The sequence below is a fragment of the Hippocampus guttulatus genome, chromosome 13 (genome assembly GCF_054856545.1).
Source record: "Hippocampus guttulatus isolate MCC_2025c chromosome 13, RoL_Hgut_1.0, whole genome shotgun sequence".
Classification (NCBI taxonomy): domain Eukaryota; kingdom Metazoa; phylum Chordata; class Actinopteri; order Syngnathiformes; family Syngnathidae; genus Hippocampus; species Hippocampus guttulatus.
The window spans coordinates 18,735,180-18,760,402 of NC_141273.1; the positions used below are offsets into that span (position 1 = coordinate 18,735,180).

A 25,223-nucleotide genomic window follows, 5' to 3' on the forward strand; every position below is an offset into this window, starting at 1 on the left:
CCCACCCCTGGCACTCATGCAAACCAATGCGCTCCCAAACGGGGAGACTCTTGCTGGACACCCAACTGGATGCCGTCAAAAAAATCAAATAAAAATCAGGAAAACTGAAATGGTGAAAAATGCTTTCATGCTATCTCTCCACAAGAGAGTATTACCGAGTTCTCAGTCTTCAGGTTTGCAGCAATTATCTTCAAACATGTTGACTATAATTAGAGACAAATCTCTGAATTCACTTTCCAGGGTCTTGAAAAAATTTGGGACTGAACACAAACACGTTAGTAACACAAGACAGAGAAAACAACAAACCCTCTTCATCATAACAACAACAACGACAGTACAGTACTCACTATTCTCTCAGCACGATGGAAATAATTGCTGGAGATTTGCGTCCACTATAGTTTGCTGTCTGCTTCTTTTTGACATCAAACTCAAGGCAAGTTCATTTATATAAGACCATTCACACACGAGCAACAGCATGATTAAAAACAAGATGAGATTAAAACATGAAAATAGATCAACTCCATCTGTGCCACAACGCCGCCACAACCAAGCTGAAGAGGGCCCACAAGAGCAGGCAGCCCTCCATCGCTCTGAAAGCACGATATACTGTACCTAAATACCATAAATTCCATTTTCTAAATTTGCAACAGATACATCAGATTTTGTAAAAAAAAAAAAAAGGGGTGAATTTTGAGCCTTTTTTGTAAATAAGTCATTTTACATGGTTTCCTAGGTGGGACAACCTTTGAAATTCAAAAAATCTCAACCATTCAAGGTGTAGATTGTTTTCCGGTAGAGTATTTGTTTTACTGTCAAATGAGTGTTGTTCAGACACTATAATACTCCCTAAGCTAAACAACAGCTTTAGCTCTAGTTTCTGCTTAGCAACCTGCCTAGACAATGTGGGTTTTAAGCTTGGTCCAAAACAACTGACCATCATCTCACCATCTGCTCCATGTCTGCACCAATCACTGCCAACCATGCCATATGGTTTGCCAGATCTCAGTCAAGGTTACACACCATTAAAGAAGAAACGCCAACACTGCAAGGGGGTGGCTGATAAACATGACAGGGGTTGCTTAATTTATGATATTTATACAAATAACATCCTCAATACTCGGTACTGGGGAAAAAGAAAAACACAATAATATTTTCATAATGTTCTGTTCTTTCTATACAGATTTATTTATTATTTATTTATGGTTTTGGGTGTGAATACATACACACACACACACATATATATATATATATATATATATATATACCTGGAAGGTAAAGGTGACAGTCGTGCCTGTGGTGGTCGGAGCACTCGGGGCAGTGACCCCCAAACTAGATGAGTGGTTGCAACAGATCCCGGGAACAACATCGGACATCTCAGTCCAGAAATGTGCAGTGCTGGGAACAGCAAAGAAATTGCGCAGAACCCTCAAGCTTCCTGGCCTCTGATAGAGGACCCGAGCTGAATGAGGGACGGACACCACCCGAGGGGTGAGATGAGGATTTTTTTTTTTATATACACTCACACACACACACATACACGCACACTACATACACTTCCATAGATATCTTTCTCTCTCTACACACACACACACGATATATATATATATATATATATATATGTATCAGAATCAGAATCATCTTTATTGGCCAAGTATGTAGAACACACAAGGAATTTGTCTCAGGTATAACACGCTGCATTAGTATCATCATAAACAAGGGCATGACAAATAGGTATAGAAGATATATACAGGATATATATATTGGATTGGATACAACTTTGTCAAATGTGCATACAGCACAGATGAAATTTATATATATATATATATAATTATATTATAATACAGTATATATATATATACACACCGTATTTTCACGACCATTCGGCGCACCGTATTGTTGGGCGCAGTCTCAGTAAGGGGTGCTATTTCTGTATTTGACACATACACAAAACGCACTGTATTATTGGGCGCAGCCAGGCATGGTAAAACATCCATCCATCCATCCATCCATTTTCCACCGCTTAACCGGGGTCGGGTCGCGGGGGCAGCAGCTTTAGGAGGTAAGCCCAGACTTCCCTCTCCCCAGCCACTCTTCGAGCTCTTCCTGGCGGATCCCGAGGCGTTCCCATGCCAGCTGGGTGACATAGTCTTTCCAGCGTGTCCTGGGTCGTCCTCTGGGTCTCCTGCCAGTGGGACATGCCCGGAACACCTCACAAGGGAGGCGTCCAGGAGGCCTCCTAATTAGATGCTCGAGCCACCTCATCTGGCTCCTCTCGATGTGGAGGAGAAGCGGCTCTACTCTGAGCCCCTCCCGGATGACCGAGCTTCTCACCTTATCTCTAAGGGAGAGCCCGGACACCCTGCGGAGAAAACTCATTTCGGCCGCTTGTATCCGGGATCTCGTTCTTTCGGTCAAGACCCATAGCTCGTGACCATAGATGAGGGTTGGGACGTTGATCGACCGGTAAATTGAGAGCTTCGCCCTTTCGCTCAGCTCCTTCTTTACCACGACGGACCGATACAACGTCCGCAATGGTAAAACATACGCCAACTTAAACATACGGCATGCATGCACGCACGTTAAAAACACGTTTTTAAAAAGGCAACGGAAGCAAAACTGAGTTCGGTTGTACTTTATTGTACTCACGCGACTGGTACCTGCTAGCGGCGTGCCTTTAGCGTCCTCTTACACCAGAGGTGGGCAAACTACGGCCCGCGGGCCAAATCCGGCCCATTGGTCTTTTTAATCCGGCCCGCCGAAGGTTGGTACACAATTAAGGTTCGATGTTAACAACTGCATTCATTTCATTTGGATAGTTACTTGAAGTTGCAGAGCATAGGGAAGAAGGGGGAGACGATACGGAAGCCCGCAGTAGCGCCAAATCAAGCAAATCCCGTTCAATACGACGGAATAATGTACCCTTAAAGTCTGAAAAACGTGCCAAAAAATGCAAAATACTGCTTTTTAAATAAAGAAATCCAATTAATATTATGTCGAATTTAGTTCACCCTTTTGATCCGGCCCTCCATAATATTTTCTGGTTGTCATGTGGCCCTATGCAAAAAATAATTGCCCACCCCTGTCTTACACGCTCACCCTTCACTCATTGGCTACTTGTACCTGCTCGGCGCATGCCTTTAGCGTCCTCTTACACGCCCACCCTTCACTCATTGGCGACTGGTACCTGTTAGGGGCGTGCCTTTAGCGTCCTCTTACACGCCCACCCTTCACTCATTGGCGACTGGTACCTGCTAGGGACGTGCTTTTAGCGTCCTCTTACACGCTCATCCTTCACTCATTGGCGACTAGTACCTGCTCGGCGCGTGCCTTTAGCGTCCTCTTACACGCCCACCCTTCACTCATTGGCGGACTTCCGCATGCCTGTCGTCACTCACGCCCGCCTTTTCTCTATATAAACAGCGTGTCGGCCAGAGGTGCTCTCAGTCAGGCTTTGGAACTCGGCGCATACACTAGACGCTCCGCATTATAAGGCGTCCTGTCCATTTTGGAGAAAATTTAAGACTTTTAATGGTGCCTTATAGTCGCGAAAATACGGTATATATATATATATATATATATATATATATATATATACACATATACACACACACACACACACACACACACAAAGATCCTGTGGGACTTCAAGATCTAGACTGACAAGATGGTCATGGCAAACCAACCAGATATCGTGATCATAGATAAAGGGTAGAGGAAAGCCGTTGTCGTGGATGTAGCGGTCCCAAGTGATGGAAACATCAGAAAGAAGGAACACGAGAAACTCAAGAAATACCAAGGGCTCAGAGAGAAGCTGGAGAGAGCCTGGAAGGTAAAGGTGACAATCGTGCCTGTGGTGATCGGAGCACTCGGGGCAGTGACCCCCAAACTAGATGAGTGGTTGCAACAGATCCCGGGAAGAACATCAGCCATCTTAGTCCAGAAAAGCGCAGTGCTGGGAACAGCAAGGATACTGCGCAGAACCCTCAAACTTCCTGGCCTCTGGTAGAGGACCCGAGCTGAATGAGGGACGGACACCACCCGAGGGGTGAGACGAGGATTTTTTATATACACACAACATACGTGTGTGTGTGTGTGCGCGTGTGTGTTACTGTCATGTATCGCGTGTACACTTTTGCTTTGCTTACCTTTGCTTAGCTTGACTTCTTCCTGAAAGTGTACACATAAATTCGGTACAGAATGCCTTTTTTAACCAAGACAGTTGAATTACTTTCGGCCCTAAAATCAACACTCATGATTAAGCCTGGTTTGTTAAAAAGTGATCAGTAGGAATGCCAACTGTGCCAGGCCATTGGCATCAAAGTGTACAGTCCATCCATCCATTTTCCGAACCGCTTGATCCTCACTAGGGTCGCGGGGGGTGCTGGAGCCTATCCCAGCCGTCTTCGGGCAGTAGGCGGGGGACACCCTGAATCAGTTGCCAGCCAATCGCAGGGCAAGTGTACAGTCATTTATGTCTTTTAAAAACTCCCTTTGAAAAGTAATCCGACGGCTCTTGCCAGCCATTATGGGGCACTTAAGCTCTGTCAGCCGCTAATGCTGGAGACACCATTGAACTCTGGCAACAGACTCTGTACAATACAGTGTCACCGTAATTAAGTTGTCTTTTTAATTACCTTGATTGGCGATTGAACGTTATTTCAGTACAATGTTTTGTTCTTGATGTTAGCAGCAAATGTTTTTGATGGCAATATAAATGGCCCAAAAACAGTCTGGAAGGTGAGTCAAAACTAGTGATGTGGGGAGCGCGTATGTGAAGGACACACCGCGAAAATGCTCCAATGACCTAAGTGATGAGAGTTGAAGCCCCAAAACCTGCTCTACGACGTGACCGTTTCAGGAAGATCGAGATCGAGAAGTTCAGTTCCCGGTTTAAGTGGTCCTGTTTAAGTGGTCCTGCGTGGAGCTCTCCCAATTTGACAAGTTTTGTGTTGTGCTTGTTTGGGTAGGTTTTGTGAGCAGTTTGTAATTCGCTTGTCGATTACTGTTATCACTCTTATGGAGCCATTGAGGGAGAGAAGGTTTTCCCATGTTTGGCAACACTTTGATCTTTTTACTCCGAATAAGATAGGAAAAAAAATTAAAGTTGGAATCGATTGTGTATTTTGATGGGATGAATTGTTACTCTCTAACCTAGGGGTGCCCAATGTGTCGATCGCGATCGAGTGGTAACTCGCGGTCTCAAGTCGATCGCAATGTATCGCGATGTAGGGGGGAAATGGAACAAAAAAAAAATGTGTGTCTGTGTGCGTGTTATTAATACACTCTATTTTTTTGTATTAGTGCACTCTGCACCCTTAGCATCCTATCAGTCTCACTTTCCCAAAAAGTATTAAATATATACCTGTATATATTTTTTTAAATAAAAAAAGGTCACCTTTAAGTCAAGATGGCGCCCGAGTAGGCAGCCGTCGGCAAGTGCTCTCATGAGCCTTGCTTTTTTGTTGTTGTTGTTTTTGTGTTTGTTTTGTCACTTTGTGTTTGTTGTTACGTCGTGTGGACCTGATGTGGACTTTTTTCAGCATTTTTTGGCCATGACATTCATCAAGGAGGAGACTCTGTGCTTGGTGGTTGAGCCTTCTCGGCAGCATGGGTATACCAGCACTGTTTTTGACTGGGAGGAATGTCGGCGCCATTTGACCGTCGTTGCTGGACAGTCCCGGGGCGCTTGTGTCTTGCGCCTGTAATGGGCAGCATTTTTCACAGCCCCACTTTGTTTAGCGGGGGGGATCGGTGCTGTTGAACGGTCTGCGGCTGGATGGATGTAAGGCTTGAGGAGCCGACGATGAGAAGAAAGGAGCGTTGGAACTGGGAGTCGCGGCTTGGAGTTTGAAGCGGATTACGTGGGACAGGAGAAGTGAACTAATCTCTTTTCGTCAATGGACGCTACAGCTTCGTGTTTGCTTTCAAAACTTAGCTTGGAGCAGACGTGTGCACATTTTCAGCATGACGTCTCTGATCCACTGGTGAAAGGACACTTTGATCCTCTCCTCTTTCATCTATAACTGCTTCAGACAACAAAGTGTATACAGAAAAGTGGTGAAGATTGCACGACTGTCTGTGTCCTATGTGTTGTGTTGTGTTCTTTTTGTTATTTTGACTTCAAAATGGCGCCGCGTGAGTGGCTGCCTTTCCAGCAGCTCCTATATTTTGTTGTTCTACTTCTTCCTTTCATAACTTTGCTGCTGTGAATTGGGAATTTTTCCATTGCGAGACTAATAAAGGTTTTCTTATCTTTTTTCTTATCTTATCTAACCTCCGGTGGCGCGTGACCTGCATCAGTGTGCAATTGCAGCTTGCGATCAGAGCTATCTTTTATTGTTATTATTATTCTCATTCAGAGTTTGTTTCATGGACCATTCACCGAGGGCACAGGCAAAGAATGAGAATATAGAGTGCCGGGAGAAGCGTTTTAAAATTTGACAATAAAGTGTTATCCAATCCAAAACAGTACACGTTTAGCTACGATCACTAACACGCTGCAAAAGTGCGTCCCATGCCTCCGCGTCGGGTCTCGACAAAGGTAGGCAGTGATTTGCTTTTCACAAACTTTTGTATCTACTTCATTTTAGGGGCCGTTATGGCTGTTGCTCATCATGGCATTTGTGTCTACGCGCGTGCGTATGCTCACGTGTGCGGTAATGGGTCGATCGCAGGAGGTTGGTTGATCAAAAAGTGGATCTTAAGTCAAAAATGGTTGGGCACCCCTGCTTTAACCTCTCTTTTGATTGTAAGGCCAAGTGCCTGTTGTGTTCCAAAGAGCTGGGAAACAACAACACAACAACACTTAAACAATGCTGAGGCATTCCCGAGCCCTGCAAGAGAAGATGGAGACCGGCCATGAAAAACCCAGCACCGGTACGGGTAATCATGCTTCAAGGATAAACTGCGTGCAAATATAACCATTAGTAGAATTAGTTGAGTGATGCTTGCCTCAACAGAGTTAGTTACATACGGTTATTATGTAAAACAGCCACCAATCACAGAGTAATCACCGAGTGACTGTGTATTATCATGCGGATTTTGTTCGTGCATAGAGTATTCCAGTAACTCTAAAACCACAGAGCACACAATTTTGATTCAAGAGTTCATTTTTTTATGATTGCATGATTGTATTGTCAGGAAAGAGGAGTGGTGTGGATGATGCTTTGGTTGACATGGTCATCCAGGATTCGCCGCCCTTCTATATTGTGAAGGACAAGGGGTTCAAGAAGCTCATTGCTACTTTCAACCCTAATTATGTTCTCCCTACCAGACATGTATGTATGGATGGTAATGAGAAAAAAAAAGGCAGAAGTCAAGTTTTAAAATGTGTTCCCTTATATGTTTAGGTTTCAAAATGGTCGATAGGTGGTATGCGGGGTCCATGGAGAGGACGGAAGAGTTGGTGTCAACCGTGTCAGCAGCATGTGGACATCCATTAACAAGGATGCATACTTTGCGGTGACGGGGCATTTTATTGACGCCAGCACAACTTGAAAAACGGTTGTTTCCACAAAGCTGAAAATCTGGCTCATGCAAAGTTCAGGCTCATGTTGGAGTGGGGCATCATTCACCGGTCTGGTGACTGACGGGGCACCAACATGGGTGCATGCAGCCAACAGCTTCATTTGCTCAACACAATTAGTGTAGCGTATTAATTGAATCTGATCATTAAAAAGGCTGTCGACCAAAACCCTTTACTGTCAGATATCTACACGAATGCATGGAAATGAGTGGGATACTTTAACCCTGGAGAACCCAAGAACCCTTTTCTTATTTGGAAAATGATGAATTATACAGGTACATTAAATGACTACTATATGTTCACTGAACACCAAAATATGTTGTTGTTTTTCAAAAATTCAATGCTTTAATCCTAATTTACAATTGGGGCCAAATTTGACCCTTTGGGATTTAAGGGTAGCATTTGAGTAGCAGAATTTATAGGGGCCAAATTTGACCCCATGGGTTCTCCAGGGTTAAGAGCAGCACAACTGCAAAGGTGAGAGACTTCTTTTCAGCACAATGTTTCTGATCATAACTTTTCTTTGCTCTGGTGACACATGGTAATCACTATTGTGAGCAAATCTTATAGGAGCGGCTAACCCAGGTGCAGTTCCAAATGGGCCGCACACCCTTGAAACTTCTGCAGGAGGTTGACGTCAGGTGGACCAGCACTTTTCTGATGCTCTGGTGGCTCCATGACATGGTTGAGCCCGTTGGAGCAGTGTTAGCTGGCTTGTGGACGAACTTAGCCCCACTCACTTTGGAGCGGCGCAACACCGTAGGGGATAGGTGTCAAACTCAGGTCCTGGAGGGCCGCTGTCCTGCATGTTTTCCAAGTCTCCCTGTTGCAACACACCTGATTCAAATGATCAGATCATCAGCAAGCTCTGTGCAAGCCTGACATTGAACCTGTTCATTTGAATCAGGTGTGTTGCAACAGGGAGACTTGGAAAACATGCAGGACAGCGGCCCTCCAGGACCTGAGTTTGACACCTATGCCGTAGGGGAATCACTAAAAGTACTGACACCCTTCAATGATGCGACAGTTGAGCTAACAGAAGAGAAGAGGGTGTCGGGCTCAAAGGTGATTCCTCTATTTTCTATGTTGTGTCGCTCACTGGACGAGGAGGAGATTGGCTTCCAATAAATGCCGGAGTCAAGAGAAATGGTGAAGAATTTGAGACGACAAATAAGGGAGAAATTAAATACAATGCAAACAATGAGTTGACTCTCATTACCAACACTACTAGACCCGCCCAGTTAAAAAAAAAAAAAAATCGCTTTCTACTGGCCCAGCAGAGAAGAGGAGGCAGAGAAGAGTGTGCTGCCATTGTAAGGGGCCACAATGCCATCCTCCTCTGCTCCCGCTGCCTCCTGCTCCTCCTCCACCCCCACGGCCCTTTGACCAGTCACAACAGAAGCTCCGCACTGTACAAATAAACGTGCACGGTCGCAATTTTATGATCGTGCTTACTTAGTGAGCCCGATTTTGTCAGTTATCATGCTTGTTTATCTCTCGGTGGCATCATTTAGATATCAGTACACAGCAGATGCGCATCGGTTGCACAGGTGACTCTGCGATTGAAGTGAAAAACTACCTGGGAGAACCCACTAGCTACCAGCATGATGACCCCCCTGCTATACTGGGTAGAGAAATTAAACCTTTAGCCAAATGCGTTTGGACTTGCACCAAGGTACTTGTGCATCCCCACTTCATCTTTTCCATGTGAAAGGGTTTTTTCAAAGGCCGGGGAGATTTTCTCTCTTTCTCTCTCTCAAAAAAAAAAGAAACAGACTGACCCCAAAAAGAGTTAAAAGCACTTTATTTTTTAATAAAAATGAATAAAACTTTTGGTGTGAGTACATTTTTATCCATAACAATAGAGATTCAATTACTGTATTTTCCGCACAATTGGGTGCACCAAAAAGTCTTCCATTTTCTTAAAAGCTCACCGAGCGCCTTAAAATCCGGTGCGTCTTTTGTATGGTCATTTCGGTAATACGTCGACTCCAAGATGGCTCCTTCCTGGAGACATGATTCCAATGTTATAACTTGCTGTTGGTTCAGTGAACTGTGTCGCTGCTTTATTAAATAAGTTTGTGTTGCAGCTCCTAAAAAAGGAGAGCTGTGGTGTTAATTTTTTACAACAGTCTCAACAAATACAGGTACGTCTTTGTCTATCTCGGTGCTTTCTTCCGTTCGACTCGAGAGGCGCTCAAGACTGCCACCGAAAAACGTAAACTAACGATTACTTCAATGAAACTACAAACATTGAAAATAATACATCAAAACTGAAAAGCAAGCGCGGATATAAGAAAATAAATTCTCTTGCCCCCCCCCCATTTATATTGTGATTTCATCATTTGTAAATACACAACAAAGGAATAACTACGACTGACATTTTGTGTTATTTTGACTTCAAGATGGCGCCGCGAGAGTGGCTGCCCTTCCAGCAGGTCCAATTTATTTAGTTCTTCTACTTCTTCCTCTCATAACTTTGCTGCTGTGAAGTGGGAATTTCTCCATTGTGAGACTATTAAAGGTTTTCTTATTTTATCTTATCTGATTGTACTCTTGGAGCTATGATAAAGGAAATGCCATTGGGTTTTTCGGAGGCGGTCATGAACGCCTCTCGAGTTGACCGGAAGAAAAGGGGACACGGGGACGGACAAAAACGCACCTGTATTTGTTGAAAAAAGGAAAGCTGTGTTTTTTGTTTTTTTTAAACGCAGACTTTATTAACTCATTCACTCCCAAAGAAGTTTTTAAACGTCTTTTCAGACTTGGTCCAGAATTGGCTGGTACCGAATGAGTTAATGGTTTTCACAGTTTCAGCAAGTACAGGTACTGTACGTCTTTGTCCGTCTCCGTGCTTTCTTCCGTTCCACTCGAGAGGCATTCATGGCCGCCTACGAAAAACGTAAATTAATTCTTACTTCAATGAAACCACGAAGAAAATCAAGCAAGGAAATCGCAAAATAAATTCAGTAGGGGGGATATAGGATTTATTTTGTGATTTACTCGCTTGATTTTCTGTTTTGATGCATTATTTTCAATTTTCATAGTTTTATTTAACTCATTTACACCCTTTGACGTATAAATACGTCAATTAGCGCATAGCCGCTCCCTCCCTATGACGTATTAATACATCAATCACGTTTTTTCATGGGGGAGGGTGCAAGAGAGTCTGTGCAACTTCTCACCAAAGGATTAGGCTTGACGGCAATGTTAAATAGCAAAAAAATGGCCATCGTAATCGAAAAGCAGCACCCGTCAAACGAACGTCAGCCTGCGCAAACATGGCCTGCTACACGCGGCCCGCATAGCTCACGCCAAGTTTCGAGTTCATCTGATGAAGATGAAGATGCTCCACGTCAGGGACCATCGCTTGGCAGAGCATTTTGTGCCTCCCGTGGCGCACATCGCCCACAAATCGTCTCCCCGGCGACTTCCAGCGATGACGGCAAAGAGGCCGCATTGCTTTGCATGGCCGACGCCGGGCACGCGTCAGCAATTCGCATGAATCGTCTCGTAATGACGACGGCGAAGACGATGAATTGGAGAGCGATTTGGATCCCGATCTGACGGACGAATACGTGCCTTCGACATAACGGAAAGCAGCTGAGAGTTCTCGCCACAGCCGCTGGAACGAGGAGGTAACTGTTGACTAGCTTGCAAGTTCCCATTCAAAACTTCATCACTTCTTATGCCTCATCAGTCACTTTTATGCACCGCTACATTCCCTGCTATACTATAAAGTTGCCAGTAACACTAATCATTTATTTACAGTTCATGCGTCTCGTAGATGTGGATGAAAATATGTGCCGTAAATGTGCTGACTTGCATGTCGCCATAGGTTTTAAAAAAAACAAAACAAAACAAAAAAAACAGGACACATTCGGTCCACTCAGCTCTGCTAAAACCACTAGTGTTAAATTCATATTCCATTTCATTTCAAATTGGATGCTGAGCAACGTGGAATGATTGGTGTAAATCGCAGTGTATGTGTGTAAATGTATGTGTGTGTGAGAGATGTTGAAATGTAAGTGGAAAGCAACAGTAAAAAAATTGAAAAATAAAAGTGTGGTAATTGTACATACTTCTATAAATTACAGATTGTCCAACCAGAAGCAATAAGATGACGACTCCTTGCTTTGGTGGTGGAAAGAAAGGTAAATAAAATTATTGTACCCCACTCTGCAGCAAGATATATTTGCAACTTTTTATGTTTCCATAATTTATATGTCGTGCATCTGGACGTGGTGGGATGAATCGATGTGGTGACACACTGGATGGAAGCCAAAAACCATCCTCTCCAAAGCTGCACTTTCGTTCATTGTTCAATTGGCACTTTTGTTCATAGTTCAATAGTTTTGTGTGCAAATAAATCATTTTGCTACAAAAACATTATTTGTAATGTTCCTTTGTAGGAGGAACACATTATTGAGGTATTTGAGCTGTCACAAAAGCAAAAAATAGTGTAAAACTTGAAATGATGCTTGAAATGCATGCTTTTACAAAAAGCTCATTTTCTCTGGATTTCTGCAGAAAATCGGCCTTTTCCATAAAACTTAGCAGTTTTCTAATGCTGATTGCCAACGAACGGAGAAAGATAGAAACAAACTTTTTTTTCTGCTGAAAGAAGAGAGTCTCACCTTTCTTTTGACAGGTTGCATGTATATATAGCCATAGAACAGAAAATTCTGTGGGCCTTGCAAATCAGTCAAAATTCAGTAAAATGTGAGGGATTGAGGGGGTTGCTCCAGTGACAAGGGGTGGTATTCAATGAGTTAAGTACAGTCATAGTTCATTTACATTTTTCAGAGGCGGTCATGAATGCCTCTTTAGTTGAACGGACGCCTCTCGAGTTTGTTTGTTTGTTTATTGAACATAAAACATATATACAGTAATAATTTGACAGAAGAGTTGAATGGAAGGAGCGTAGCACCTGTGTGAAGCGTCTAATATATGAAAAAAAATTACAAAATAGCCATTCATTGAAGGTGCGCATCATAATCCAGTGTGTCTTTTAATGCAGAAAATACGGTACTACATTTTCCTCCACCCTTTCTATGTAATTTTCAGGTTATAATGAGTGTACAGTAATCCCTCATTTATCGCAGGGGTTACGTTCCAAAGGGAACCAGTGATAAGTGAAATCCGTGAAGTAGGATTTATTTTTTAAAAAAAGAAAAAAATGTGAGAGGGACGAAATTTCAAATGCACTGTAGCGTCTCTGGGAGTCAATGGACAGTGGGCGTTTGTAGGCTGGCCAGGAAGCTCAGCTTTTCTGCAGATGATTGTCTGAGGCTGAATCTTTTTGATTGACAGCGAAATGAGCCAATCACTGATCTTATGGTGAAGGCATCCTTTTCATTTTTTTGAAAAGGAACGGAGAGTAGAATTCATGTATAAATAAACGGACACATTTTATGTTGAAGGCCAAAATTGGGCTTCCCCTCCTTGACAGACCAGCATCCGCCACTGATACGATGAAACCAAAGACCAAAAATTTGCAAAGGTAAATTTGGCAAGCTGTACAGAGACGAGGTGTGGAGACTGTTCACGTCGGTTAGTGCCTAAGCTAATCAGGATGCAGAATGCAATTCACTGTTTAAAAGCATTAAAAAACTGCACTAAAAAAATCTGTGAAACAGCGAAGCCGCGGAAAGTGAACTGCGTTAGAGTGAGGGATCACTGTAGTCCTAATCAAAACTGTACAAGAAAACCTCTTCTTTGCATGTCGATATACTTAATGTCCACTTGGTGGCGCCAGAGGGGGTTAAACCCCATGAGTCAAACCAATTGCATGGAAAGCCTCGATGCTTCAAGGAGCTTCATCTCACCATCATTTGTCAAAACAGCCGTTACGCCTCGACATTGTGCCGGGAACAACTTCAACATAAAAGGGTGACATGATATTGATGTCCGCATATTATTTGGTGAGCTAATGTTTATTTTGAAGTCGGCTGTCTCACCGCATTGGGGGAGTGCTGTCATCATGCACAACTTGATTGTTGATGTGTTTGGCATGTCTTCTTCCCGACAATAATGAGGTTCAATCCAAATGTTTTGACATTTATAATCGAACTGAGTGAAAACGTGTATGTAATGAACATTTGATTTATGCCCGTTTCCATTTGTTAATACTTAATACTGAGATGACGTCATATGTTAGCGTCTCTCTGCCATAAGACACTCGGCTGACTCAACAAATGTGATCACCGACAGATTGTTGATCGAGCCTTCATGGTTTGGAAGAACTGTGGTCACTATTGTGTAGCGATCACCACATAGCACATACCGATCTGTCATGAAAAGGAGAGGGCAAAAAATTGTTATGTTAAGAATCCTTTAGAAGACAAGGAGACCACCCAATCGTACTCAGTCTGTATGGGAACGCACGGGACTTCCGCATTAATGTTTGCTTCTTATATTAATACCAGAAATATTTCTTTGTCCCCTCCCCCAAAACATACCTTACACCAGGGGTGTCACATTCATTTTTGTCACAGGCCATATTGTAGTTACGGTTTGCCTTAAAGGCCCGTTACAAATTTTGGGAAACCATATAAATGTTTCACCACCTCAACATATTGCATACACAGCGCACAACAAATTGATGAATAACTTGTTTTAAAAACAGAAATCAAGAATAACGAGTTGTATTGTGGATTACATATGGCAATTTGAAATTTCGGTTCAGACTTTAGTAAGCATCATGAAACTTGACATGCTTGATTTGCTTTCGCAGGCCACATAAAAGGATGTGGCGGGCCAGATCTGGCCCCCGGGCCTTGATTTTGACACCAGTGCCTTACACGATCGTCCGTCACTATTTTTTTTTTTGTGGGGGGGGTGGTTTTTGGTGACTACAAAAGGTACATAAGACGTAGTGTGCAGTCAAACAAACGTGCTACGTGGTATCCAGTCCTGTCATTGTCTATTCGCAAAATCTCTCTCCATTTATCGGAAAAGATCCAGATTGATAATGTGAATTACTCATACTAGTTCTCCACAGTGTCAAACCGGGACTGCTCCAACGAGATCTGCTCAGTAAAGGCGGGGCATTTAATACAATACATCATGCAGATCGGGCGATGTGGCAACTGGTGCATGATTACCAAACTTGATTTGACCATTCACAACAACGGATAAATATGTCAGCACTGGCATGCATCTTGATTTTACTAGCTGAGTAGTGATCTCGATGATTGGCAGAGATAGCATCCTGGTATTGAGTGACAGTTGTCGTTTTTGCAATGTAAATACGGGGATAAAGAGCGTCTTGAATCGAACAGAGAAAGGTTTTCATCACAGCTACATATCCCGCCCCAAACACAACAGTTGCTTGGTGATAGTCCGCCCAATTTTTGTAAATCCGAAAGAGGTTTGTAGATGTAAAACCACCTACTTTGTACATGATAAGCAGGCATTTGAGGCAAAAAATATATACCTCAAGCATGTTTGTGAACTGAGGAATTACTCAAAACCCTCCTTAATATAATGAAAACATTTTCGATATTTCCCTTTATAAGATTGAGTAAATGAATTGTATGAACAAAATGATTTCATTTTCAAAATGCAACTCTGAATGTTATTTTTAGTCAAACTCTTTCACCGCTTCTTTCACCCTCATTTAAGGGGTTTGTAAACTACACCCATGTTTGGACTTCCTGAATGGAGCAGTCAGCGTGTCGCCAGCTGCGTCGCGTTACATCACTGGTATGGGTGATGTATGTTTTTCGATGTATCCTTCAAACTGAACTAGAAAAACTAAGTCTACACTCACAACTGCAAGTGCGCACAGCTTAGAGGGAACACTGATGTAACAGTGATGTCCTATGTAATAAAACACCAAAGTCACGGTTCTCATGGGATCATAACTTATTCTAAGTTAATTATTTTCATTAGAATCATAATTGGTTGTGCATTCCCCAAAATACAAATGAGACACATTTCATGTTTGACAACTTTCTAATTTTGACTTAACGGTTAAAATTTGTGCCGAAACTTTGAAGCGTGTCAAGTAGGAGTGGATCGGGTTCGCTGGACGATTGCAACTCACTTCTAATTGCTAAAAATCCAGCACATCCAAAACAGTGCTGCCAGGATCCAGACCAGGAGTCATGAATACGACCAAATCACACCGATGCCCCAGACCTTCCATTGGCTAGCAATCTGCTTCCGAATCCACTACAAATTCTGCCTTCTTATCCACCAGTGTCTCCATGGAAATGCACCCTTATACCTCAGCAACCTGCTCAGCCCACGCACCTCAAGAAGAAGCCTGCGGCAGCTCCTCCGACGCCCACTCCCTCTTCCAGCCCAGAACTTAGCTCACCACCATCGGAGACACGGCCTTCTACTCATCGTGGCTCTGAAATGCACTCCCTGAGTCCCTGACGGCTCCTCACTCAAAGTTTGGTAACTTTCAAAAAGGAGTTACAATTTGTTCTTTTGAAAAATGCTTGGTAGCTTTCGTTTAGGGGGAGGGGGAGTTGAAGCTTTTTTTCACTCCATGTGTAAACTTAGTTTTTCAGTGTTCGACTTTGTTTTTTTAAACTCCCTGTGGCACTTATGAGATTTGAAACAAATACAATGTAACTCTGTTTTTACTGTTGTTATCATCTATCCATTTTCTGATCCACTATCTTTACAAGGGTCACGGGGGGTGCTGGAGCCTATCCCAGCTGTCTTCGGGCAGTAGGCAGGGGACACCCTGAACCGGTTGCCATTCAATCTCAGGGCACACAGAGATGAACAACCATCCACGCTTACACCTCGGGACAATTTGGAGCGTTCCATTAACCTCCCATGCATGTTTTTGGAATGTGGGAGGAAACCGGAGTACCCGGAGAAAAGTCACGCAGGCACAGATGTAACATGCAAACTCCACACAGGGAGGCCAGAGCCGGAATCAAACCTGCACCTCTGCACTGTGAGGTCAACGTGCGAACCACTGGGCCACCAGGCCGCACTGTTATTATTATTATTGTCGTCGTCTTTTTTTTTGTTTGTTTTTTGTTTTTTACTAAATCCACAGTTCGGTTCGTACCTCCGTTTTGTGTTCACGGTTTTCAGGTCAGTGCACTTTGACTCTTGGGACAATCAATTATGTCTTGTAAAGTAAGGTTAAAAGTAGACTTTACACAGATCTGATCAGCTGGATCAGATCTGCAGATATTTTGCTTTTTGCGCAAAATCGGCGATCGGTTGTAATGTCATTATTTGCTGATCATTGATCAGAACCGCAAAATAAGACATTACAAAAAACCCAATTTTTTTCACTGCAAGGACGATCAATGTGTCATCGTTAAGAATCCAAGGCTTCTCAGCATATACAGTCTGATAGTTTTTCCAATTTTTTTTCCAATATCTATAAGCCTTTTTGCCAATATTCCATTGGATGGCTCAAGGTATAATAAACCTGTGTATCCACCAGAATTGGGAGTAAATCACATATTGGTATATACAGTAAGTCACAAGCAAATCGCAAGTCGTGCCTTCAAGTTTCATGCAAGTCCCAAGTTACTGGGATGATGGGGGTAATAAATCAATCAAGTCAAGTACATCACCACATAACTTCAGATGTGCGAGTAATGAAAGGCACTTGAAAAAGGTATCTGGTACCTTTGACCAATTTCTTTCAGTTCCTGGCAGGCCTAACATACATTCACACAACTGACAGAGCATCAACAAGCAAATAAATAGGGCAAAACAAGCACCAATGACTTGCCCCCATCAAATGCAACTTGGCTCACGTTATCACGACTGCCCAAGGTGCTTTGTATCGGATTAACTCTCAACTGAGAGTGTGAGTGTGAGGAACAGAGGGCTCCCTTTCTTTGAATCTTCGTATAAAGTGAGCCATCAGCCCACAATGGTTTAAACCAGTGGTCCCCAACCCCGTGGTCGGTCCGCGGTTCATTTGATACTGGGCCGCACAGAAAGAATAAATAACTTAGATTACTTACATCTTATTTTGAAGGCACGTTTAAACGTTACCATAGTGGCCAGATAGGACGTTCCTCATGTCATAATTCCTGTTTATTATTGTGTTTAGAAAATTCCACAGTTTTCAATATCATATTATTTTGTTGAATTTAACCGCCACACCTTCAAGGCCGGTCCCTGAAAATATAATCTGACATTAAACCGGTCCGTCGGGCAAAAAAGGTTGGGGACCGCTGGGTTAAACGATTTCAAAAACCATGCCATCGCTAATCCAGGACTGAATTTTTGAAGCACGATTTTTTTTTCTTTTTCGGGGAAATGACCTCAACGATGACCGCCCGTTTCGAGAAGTGGTTCACATGTCGGTGTGTGATTAATGACAGGGAAAAGAGGGTAATGGATCCGTGAAAATGTTAGGTTACGTGTCCTGCTGCAACTTGGACAATTTCCCGTGATAAATATGATGGTTTATTCATGGGGTGTGCTAAAAAATAAAAAATACAAAAAATATATATATATAACAATAATAAGATGTAATTTTTAAATTGTTCCCATACATACCATGTACAGTGTGACATCACATTGAGTGGATCTGACAAAATAACAAATCACAGATCATGTGCCCGTATGCCATAAAATATGTTACTACCGGTAGATGTAACTTGTCCAAACCTGCGACTAGTATTAACATATTTCACAACTTCCTACAAGGGCCAGAATGATGAATCAGTCTGCTAATTAAATCAGATGATTATTGCCCTGACGACAATGGCAAAGATCAGATTTTTCCTTTTATGTGCCCGAACAATTATATTGTTGTCTACAGATATTAGACAAATAATTATAGCATAACATTGTTCAAGAGATGTAAACTATCTCATACCACTGTTTCGTTCAATGTTCGTACATATTTCAATTAAATGCAGTCATTGAATTAATCTGTTCATCAATAAAGGCATGAACCTTCCCAAGCAATGCTGTGGTGAGCATTGCAAATCATGTAGAGTTTTACACATAACCTAAAGTCACGGTTACAAAACATCCATCCATCCATCCATTTTCTTATCCACCTTATACTCACAAGGGTCTCGGGGCGTGCTGGAGCCAATCCCAGCTGTCATCGGGCAGTAGGCGGGGCACACCATGAACCGGTTGCCAGCCAATCGCTTCATGAAATGTTTTGTAAAAGATACGTTCATTAACTTTAAACATTTTCCGAATGTTCTTGTGCTTCTTTAGACCAAAACAAAGGAAATACATTATTTTGGTTATTTATAGCAGAGTATGGTATAATTTTAATGGTCCGGCCCACTTGACATCTACCGAGGCCGTATGTGGCCCACAATGTGAAATGAGTTTGACATCCCTGATTTAGAGTGTTCCCGGATACAAAACAGGACAACATAAAATCAAACAAATGTGAACATGAAACACGCGCAGATACTATATGACAAGATTAACCTTGCTTATGACCTTATTAATACAATGACTTGTGCTATGCAATACAGTCTGGGAACCGAAAAGATTTACCGTCATATGAACAACAGATAGATATGACATGCCTGTGCCTCCAGCTATGTTGAAGCGAGTAGGGGCAACTTTTTGCCACATTCCATGTTTGTGGGTGCCTCGAAAACAAAAATAGCAATAATGCATGTTGGGTGTTGATAGCACAAGCTTTGGCAATGACAAAAAAAAGTAAGAACTATGAAAATCGGCTGAAAAATTTGCAAGTTATGACTTAATTCCAATGCACATGTATTGCCTTTAAACACACATTGTCGCTACTGTGCGTCGTATCATGGTTAGGTGAAGGGCGATTGCTTTTGTGACAAAATAATAGCTTGCCGATCATTGACATGACAGAAAGTGGGTCACATTTGCATTGTACTTACGACTTAGATCTGGGCTTGTACAGCTGCATACAAAGCTGATATATTTGCAGAGGACCATGCTTTATTCTGTTTTACTTTTTGCCGTATAATTGAAGCACATTTTTTTTGCCAGCCACTTTATGCCGCTGGCATAGACAGAAAAAAAGAATAATTTATATAATACGTTGTAATACAATAACAATAATGGTGAATTAATAGGTAATCATCATGATGTGAAAATGTATGTTGGATACATAATGGATTTTTTTTAAGAGTCAACGCATATCGCACCAAAAACCATGAGCACAAAACTGATAAACAAATCAAACCCCTAATACACACTCGCACGCACACACACATTATATTTTTTCTCTCTCTCTCTCTCTCTATTTATTTATTTATTTATTTATTTATTTATTTATTTATTTATTTATTTATTTATTTATTTATTTATTTATTTATTTATTTATTTATTTATTTATTTATTTATTTATTTATTTATTTATTTATTTATTTATTTATTTATTTATTTATTTATTTATTTATTTATTTATTTATTTATTTATTTATTTATTTATTTATTTATTTATTTATTTATTTATTTATTTATTTATTTATTTATTTATTTATTTATTTATTTATTTATTTATTTATTTATTTATTTATTTATTTATTTATTTATTTATTTATTTATTTATTTATTTATTTATTTATTTATTTATTTATTTATTTATTTATTTATTTATTTTGAAATCCTCGTCTCACCCCTCGGGTGGTGTCCGTCCCTTATTCAGCTCGGGTCCTCTACCAGAGGCCAGGAAGCTTGAGGGTTCTGCGCAGTATCCATGCTGTTCCCAGCACTGCACATTTCTGGACTGAGATGTCCGATGTTGTTCCCGGGATCTGTTGCAACCACTCATCTAGTTTGGGGGTCACTGCCCCGAGTGCTCCGACCACCACAGGCACGACTGTCACCTTTACCTTCCAGGCTCTCTCCCGCTCCTCTCTGAGCCTCTCCTCTATTTCTCGAGTTTCTCGTGTTCCTTCTTTCTGATGTTTCCATCACTTGGGACCGCTACATCCACTACAACAGCTTTCCTCTGCCCTTTATCTATGATCACGATATCTAGTTGGTTCGCAATGACCATCTTGTCATTCTGGATCTGGAAGTCCCACAGGATCTTCGCTCTGTCATTCTCCACCACCTTCGGAGGTGTTTCCCATTTTGACCTTGGGGTTTCCAGTCCATACTCCGCACAGATGTTTCGGTAGACTATGCCAGCCACCTGGTTATGCTGTTCCATGTAGGCTTTCCCTGCCAGCATCTTACACCCTGCAGTTATGTGTTGGATCGTCTCAGGTGCCTCTTTGCACAACCTACACCTTGGGTCTTGTCTGGTGTGGTATATCTGGGCCTCAATGGCTCTGGTGCTCAGGGCCTGCTCCTGAGCAGCCAGGATGAGTGCCTCTGTGCTGTCCTTCAGGCCAGCCCTCTCTAGCCACTGATAGGACTTTTTGAGATCAGCCACTTCAGTAATGGTCCAGTGGTACATCCCGTGTAGGGGCTTGTCCTCCCATGATGGTCCCTCTTCCAGCGCCTCATCCTCTGTTCCCCATTGTCTGAGACATTCTCTGAGTACGTCATCCGTTGGAGCCTTCTCCTTGATGTATTCATGGAGCGTGGATGTTTCATCCTGGACAGTGGCTCTCACACTTACTAGTCCCCGGCCTCCTTCCTTTCGGCTTGCGTACAGTCTACAGGGTGCTGGATTTGGGATGGAACCCTCCATGCATGGTTAGGATCTTAACATCCGTGGTCTGAATCTTTCCTGCAGGGTATCTGATCACTGGCAGGGCATAGCTGTTTATTGCCCAGGTCTTATTCTTGCCATTGAGCTGGCTTCTTAGGACTTGCCTCACTCGCTGGAGGTATTTGGCCATAGCCGCTTTCCTTGTTGCCAGTTCGAGGTTGCCATTGGCTTGTGGTATACCGAGGTACTTGTAGCTGTCCTCAATGTCTGCTATTGTTCCTTCAGGGAGTGAGACCCCTTCAGTGCGGACTACCTTTCCTCTCTTCGTCACCATCCAACTACATTTCTCAAGCCCGAATGACATCCCGATGTCACTGCTGTAGATCCTGATTGTGTGGATCAGGGAGTCTAGTCCCTTTCGCTCTTAGCATACAGCTTTATGTCATCCATGTAGAGGAGGTGACTGATCGTAGCTCCATTTCTGAGGCGGTATCCATAGCCTGCCTTGGTGATTACTTGGCTTAGGGGGTTCAGTCCTATGCAGAACAGCAGTGGGGAGAGTGCATCACCTTGGTATATGCCACATTTGATGGACACTTGGATAAGTGGCTTGCCATTGGCTTCGAGTGAGGTTTTCCACATCCTCATCGAGTTCGCAACGAAGGCTCTTAGGGTCCTGTTCACCTTATACAACTCCAAGCATTCAGTGATCCATGTATGTGGCATCGAGTCATAGGCTTTCTTGTAATCAATCCAGGCTGTGCACAGTTTGGTATGTCAGGACCTGCAGTCTTGTGCGACTGTTCTGTCAACCAGGAGCTGATGTTTGGCTCCTCTGGTATCTCTACCAATGCCCTTCTGTGCTTCGCTCATGTATTGATCCATGTGTCCACTTATCTTAGCCGCAATGATGCCTGACATGAGCTTCCATGTTGTGGAGAGACAGGTTATTGGCCGATAGTTGGATGGGACTGCACCCTTTGAGGGATCCTTCATGATCAGGATCGTTCGCCCTTTGGTTAGCCATCCTGGGTGAGTCCTATCCCTCAGCAGCTGGTTCATTTGTGCTGCTAGGCGCTCATGGAGTGCTGTCAGTTTCTTTAGCCAGTCGGTGTGGACCATGTCCGGGCCTGGTGCTGTCCAGTTCTTCATATCTGAGACTCTTTTCTGTATGTCTGCCACTGTTATGGTAACTGGGTTCTGTTCAGGGAGGGTGCTGTGCTCCTCTCTCAGGGTCACCAGCCATTGTGCACTGCTGTTATGTGCAACCTCCTTCTCCCATATGCCTTTCCAGTACCTTTCAGTTTCCTGTCTTGGTGGGTCAGCTCTGTTGTTAGTAAGTTGTAAGAAAGTAACCACTTTCGCAGGTTGTGTTGCGAACAGCCTGTTTATTCGTCTGGCCTCATTCTCTTTCGTGTACCTCTTTAGGCGACTGGACAAGGCTTGGAGCCTTTGTTTGGCAGTTTCGAGTGCTTCAGGTATGGTCATCTGGATGTACCTCTCGGGGATCGGCCTTTTCATCACACCTCTCTGGGCCTCCGTCAATTGACTCACATCTTTCCGAGCCGCCTTGATCTTAGGCTCCAACCATCTTTTCCATGGTGGGTAACGTATCTCATGGCTTCCATGGTTGCTCTTATAGCCAAGCGTCTCTAGGATCACTGATGCTGAAGCGTATATCAGCTCATTGGTTTCCGTGATCGTTACGGTAGGGATCACCCTCAGTGCTGCATTCACACTTTCCATGAGGCTTTCAGGTGGTACTTCACATAGCCGTTGTAATCGGTTTCTAGGTTGCCCAGCTTTCATTCTCGCCATGATCTTAGCTTTCAGGTCAGTTGCTGCCTCGCTCAGCATTTCATTCATTGGGGCTGGCCTCCCAATCTCATCATCTGCATTCATTGGGGCTTGCCTCCCAATCTCTGGTATGAGCTCCTCCTCTGATCTGGCAGCCTGCCAGCCCTTCACCATGGAACCTGCGTTGTACCTCATCAATCTCAAGTTGTGACAGCAGTTGCCGTTTGTGGATGTTGGAACACTGAGCTACAAGTTGTTTCGTGGTCAACCGTGACTGTGGGTTTCGAAGTCACCATTTAGCCCACATTCTCTGCATGTCACCCCTCTGACTAGGGTTGCTTGAGTAGTACCATTCCAAGAGCCATGTTATCGCATCTCGCCCATCTCCACTTTGTTCCAGAAGCCCATTTTTCATCAAGGTGCTCTGGTTCCCGAGCACCTGACGTAGACGTTGTTTAGCCGGGCGGCGTCTGACCCACACTGGATGTGTTATGTGCTCATTTTTTTGCCCCAAGCGGGATTCGAACCACCGTCTCCCGTACGCCAAACCGATGCCTTACCAACTGAGCTATCCAGCCGCTATAAAAAAAAAATATGTACAGTATATATACAGGTATATATATATATATGTGTGTGTGTGTGTGTGTGTGTGTGTGTGTGTATGTATGTATATATGCATGCACACACACACACAGCATAGCAGCCTCATTTAGCGCAAATAAACTTGAGGAATCTTTCAGTGACATTCGCGCACAAAGTCTGCAGCCAGAACTGTAGTAAATATTTGATGGCTTCAGTCACCTCGCATCTACTGTAATCCATTCACTTGAAGCGTGTGTTAAGCACAAGAGGGGGCTGACTGAGCAAGAGAAGCCCCCTCTCCACAACAAAGTGCTGCAAGCACTGTGATGGAAACGGCTGTTATGTTGGGCATGTAGATCGGTTCATGGGTAAACACAGTGCTAGACATTTCTAAAACAATGAAAGTTCATCCTAGTAATTTCAAATTTCAACTTAGTTTGAGTTGAACCGAAACAATCTTTGCTCTCAATCATTCAGTTTGCTTGAGGATACAATTTCTCACATTGCCGACGCGGAGTCGTAGTAATTCTGTACTACGTAAAGTATGGGGAAATTGAGCAGAAAAACTGTAAGAATAATCAATTCTCGCATTCTTACGCATTCTTTCCGCGGTGGCCGTTGAATGAACCGAGTGCTCCGCAACAGAGGGCGGGAATAAGATGAGAAGAGGGGCGGGGGTAGAGTCTTTGCTGAGCTCCTTTGTCCCTTGCCAGTGCCTTTCTGCCCCACAATGACAGCAGGTAAAGCGGCACAAGAAGCAGAACCAGTCGCCCGCACAACATATTTCCCACCTCGTATTTTCGACGCAATATTAACATGGACTCAAATCGCTAACTTCCTTGTGAAATTCACGGGCGCGTGTGGTCTGCCATGCCACAAACAGGGTCAGTCGCAGTCTGACATAAGGTACCGTGGAACTACGACCTTCCCCTTTATGTTCAGCCAAGACTTATTTCACTCCCTGGCAGAGAATACAAACAAAAGGAACGAAGCTAAGGCCATTTGGAGCTCCTGGGTTGCTAGCACGGAGGCGTACAGGAACCAAATGTGATTTAAAACACCTCATGCCACTGTAATATCAGCATCCCTGCTAACCACAACCAAACAGTGGCAAAAACACACAAGCCGCACAAGGAACATCAACGCTGAGGTTTAACCGACGAGAGGACTGCTACGACAAAAACAAGTGAAGGAAGCAAGCAAACAGACGCCAATTCGCTGCTCCAGAACGCCGCTTTTCTTTCTCTTTTTTTTACGCTGACAACACGTAGTGCTCGCTCGCGCATTGTGAACGTAACGTAGCGACAAACTCACCCTTTTGCTGCTCGCCCACGGTTGGTTCTCAAAAATAAAAGTACGTCTGCATAATGGTTAATCCACACTTGTCCTCGAATAACAAAAATCGCGATTTTTATGGGGTGAAAGCATCAATCGGCGCGTCGTGGACGGCGTTCTGTTCGTGTTAGGATGTAACGCCTTTTCTCCTCCAAGGGCTGCATTGTTGACATTGGTTTGCTGACGTCATGCTAGCCTCTCATTCACAAGGACCAAGCCCCCCCCCCCCCCCCCGCACCGAAGATGATGCTGCCTGCCTTTCTTGCTCTCACAAATACACACGCTTTCACTCAGACATCACATTGTACAGTTATTGAGTCCATGTGAAGACAGACCTCGTAAAAGGGCCGCCGCTCCCTATTGGCATATAACTGCGTACCACATGGTCTGAGAGAACCAAAACGTCTTTTTTAAGCAGTA

General features: G+C 43.3%; 1 protein-coding gene across 1 annotated transcript in view; it reads right to left on the bottom strand.

Annotated features, from left to right (window-relative positions):
- Window positions 1-25,004, bottom strand: part of LOC147196770 (transcription regulator protein BACH2-like) — a 77,439-nt gene extending 52,435 nt beyond the window's left edge. The window contains exon 1 of the mRNA XM_086126905.1: window positions 24,783-25,004. The gene's annotated coding sequence lies outside the window, so the exon portion shown is untranslated. The remainder of the gene's footprint in view (window positions 1-24,782) is intronic.
- Between the last annotated feature and the right edge of the window lie 219 nt (window positions 25,005-25,223).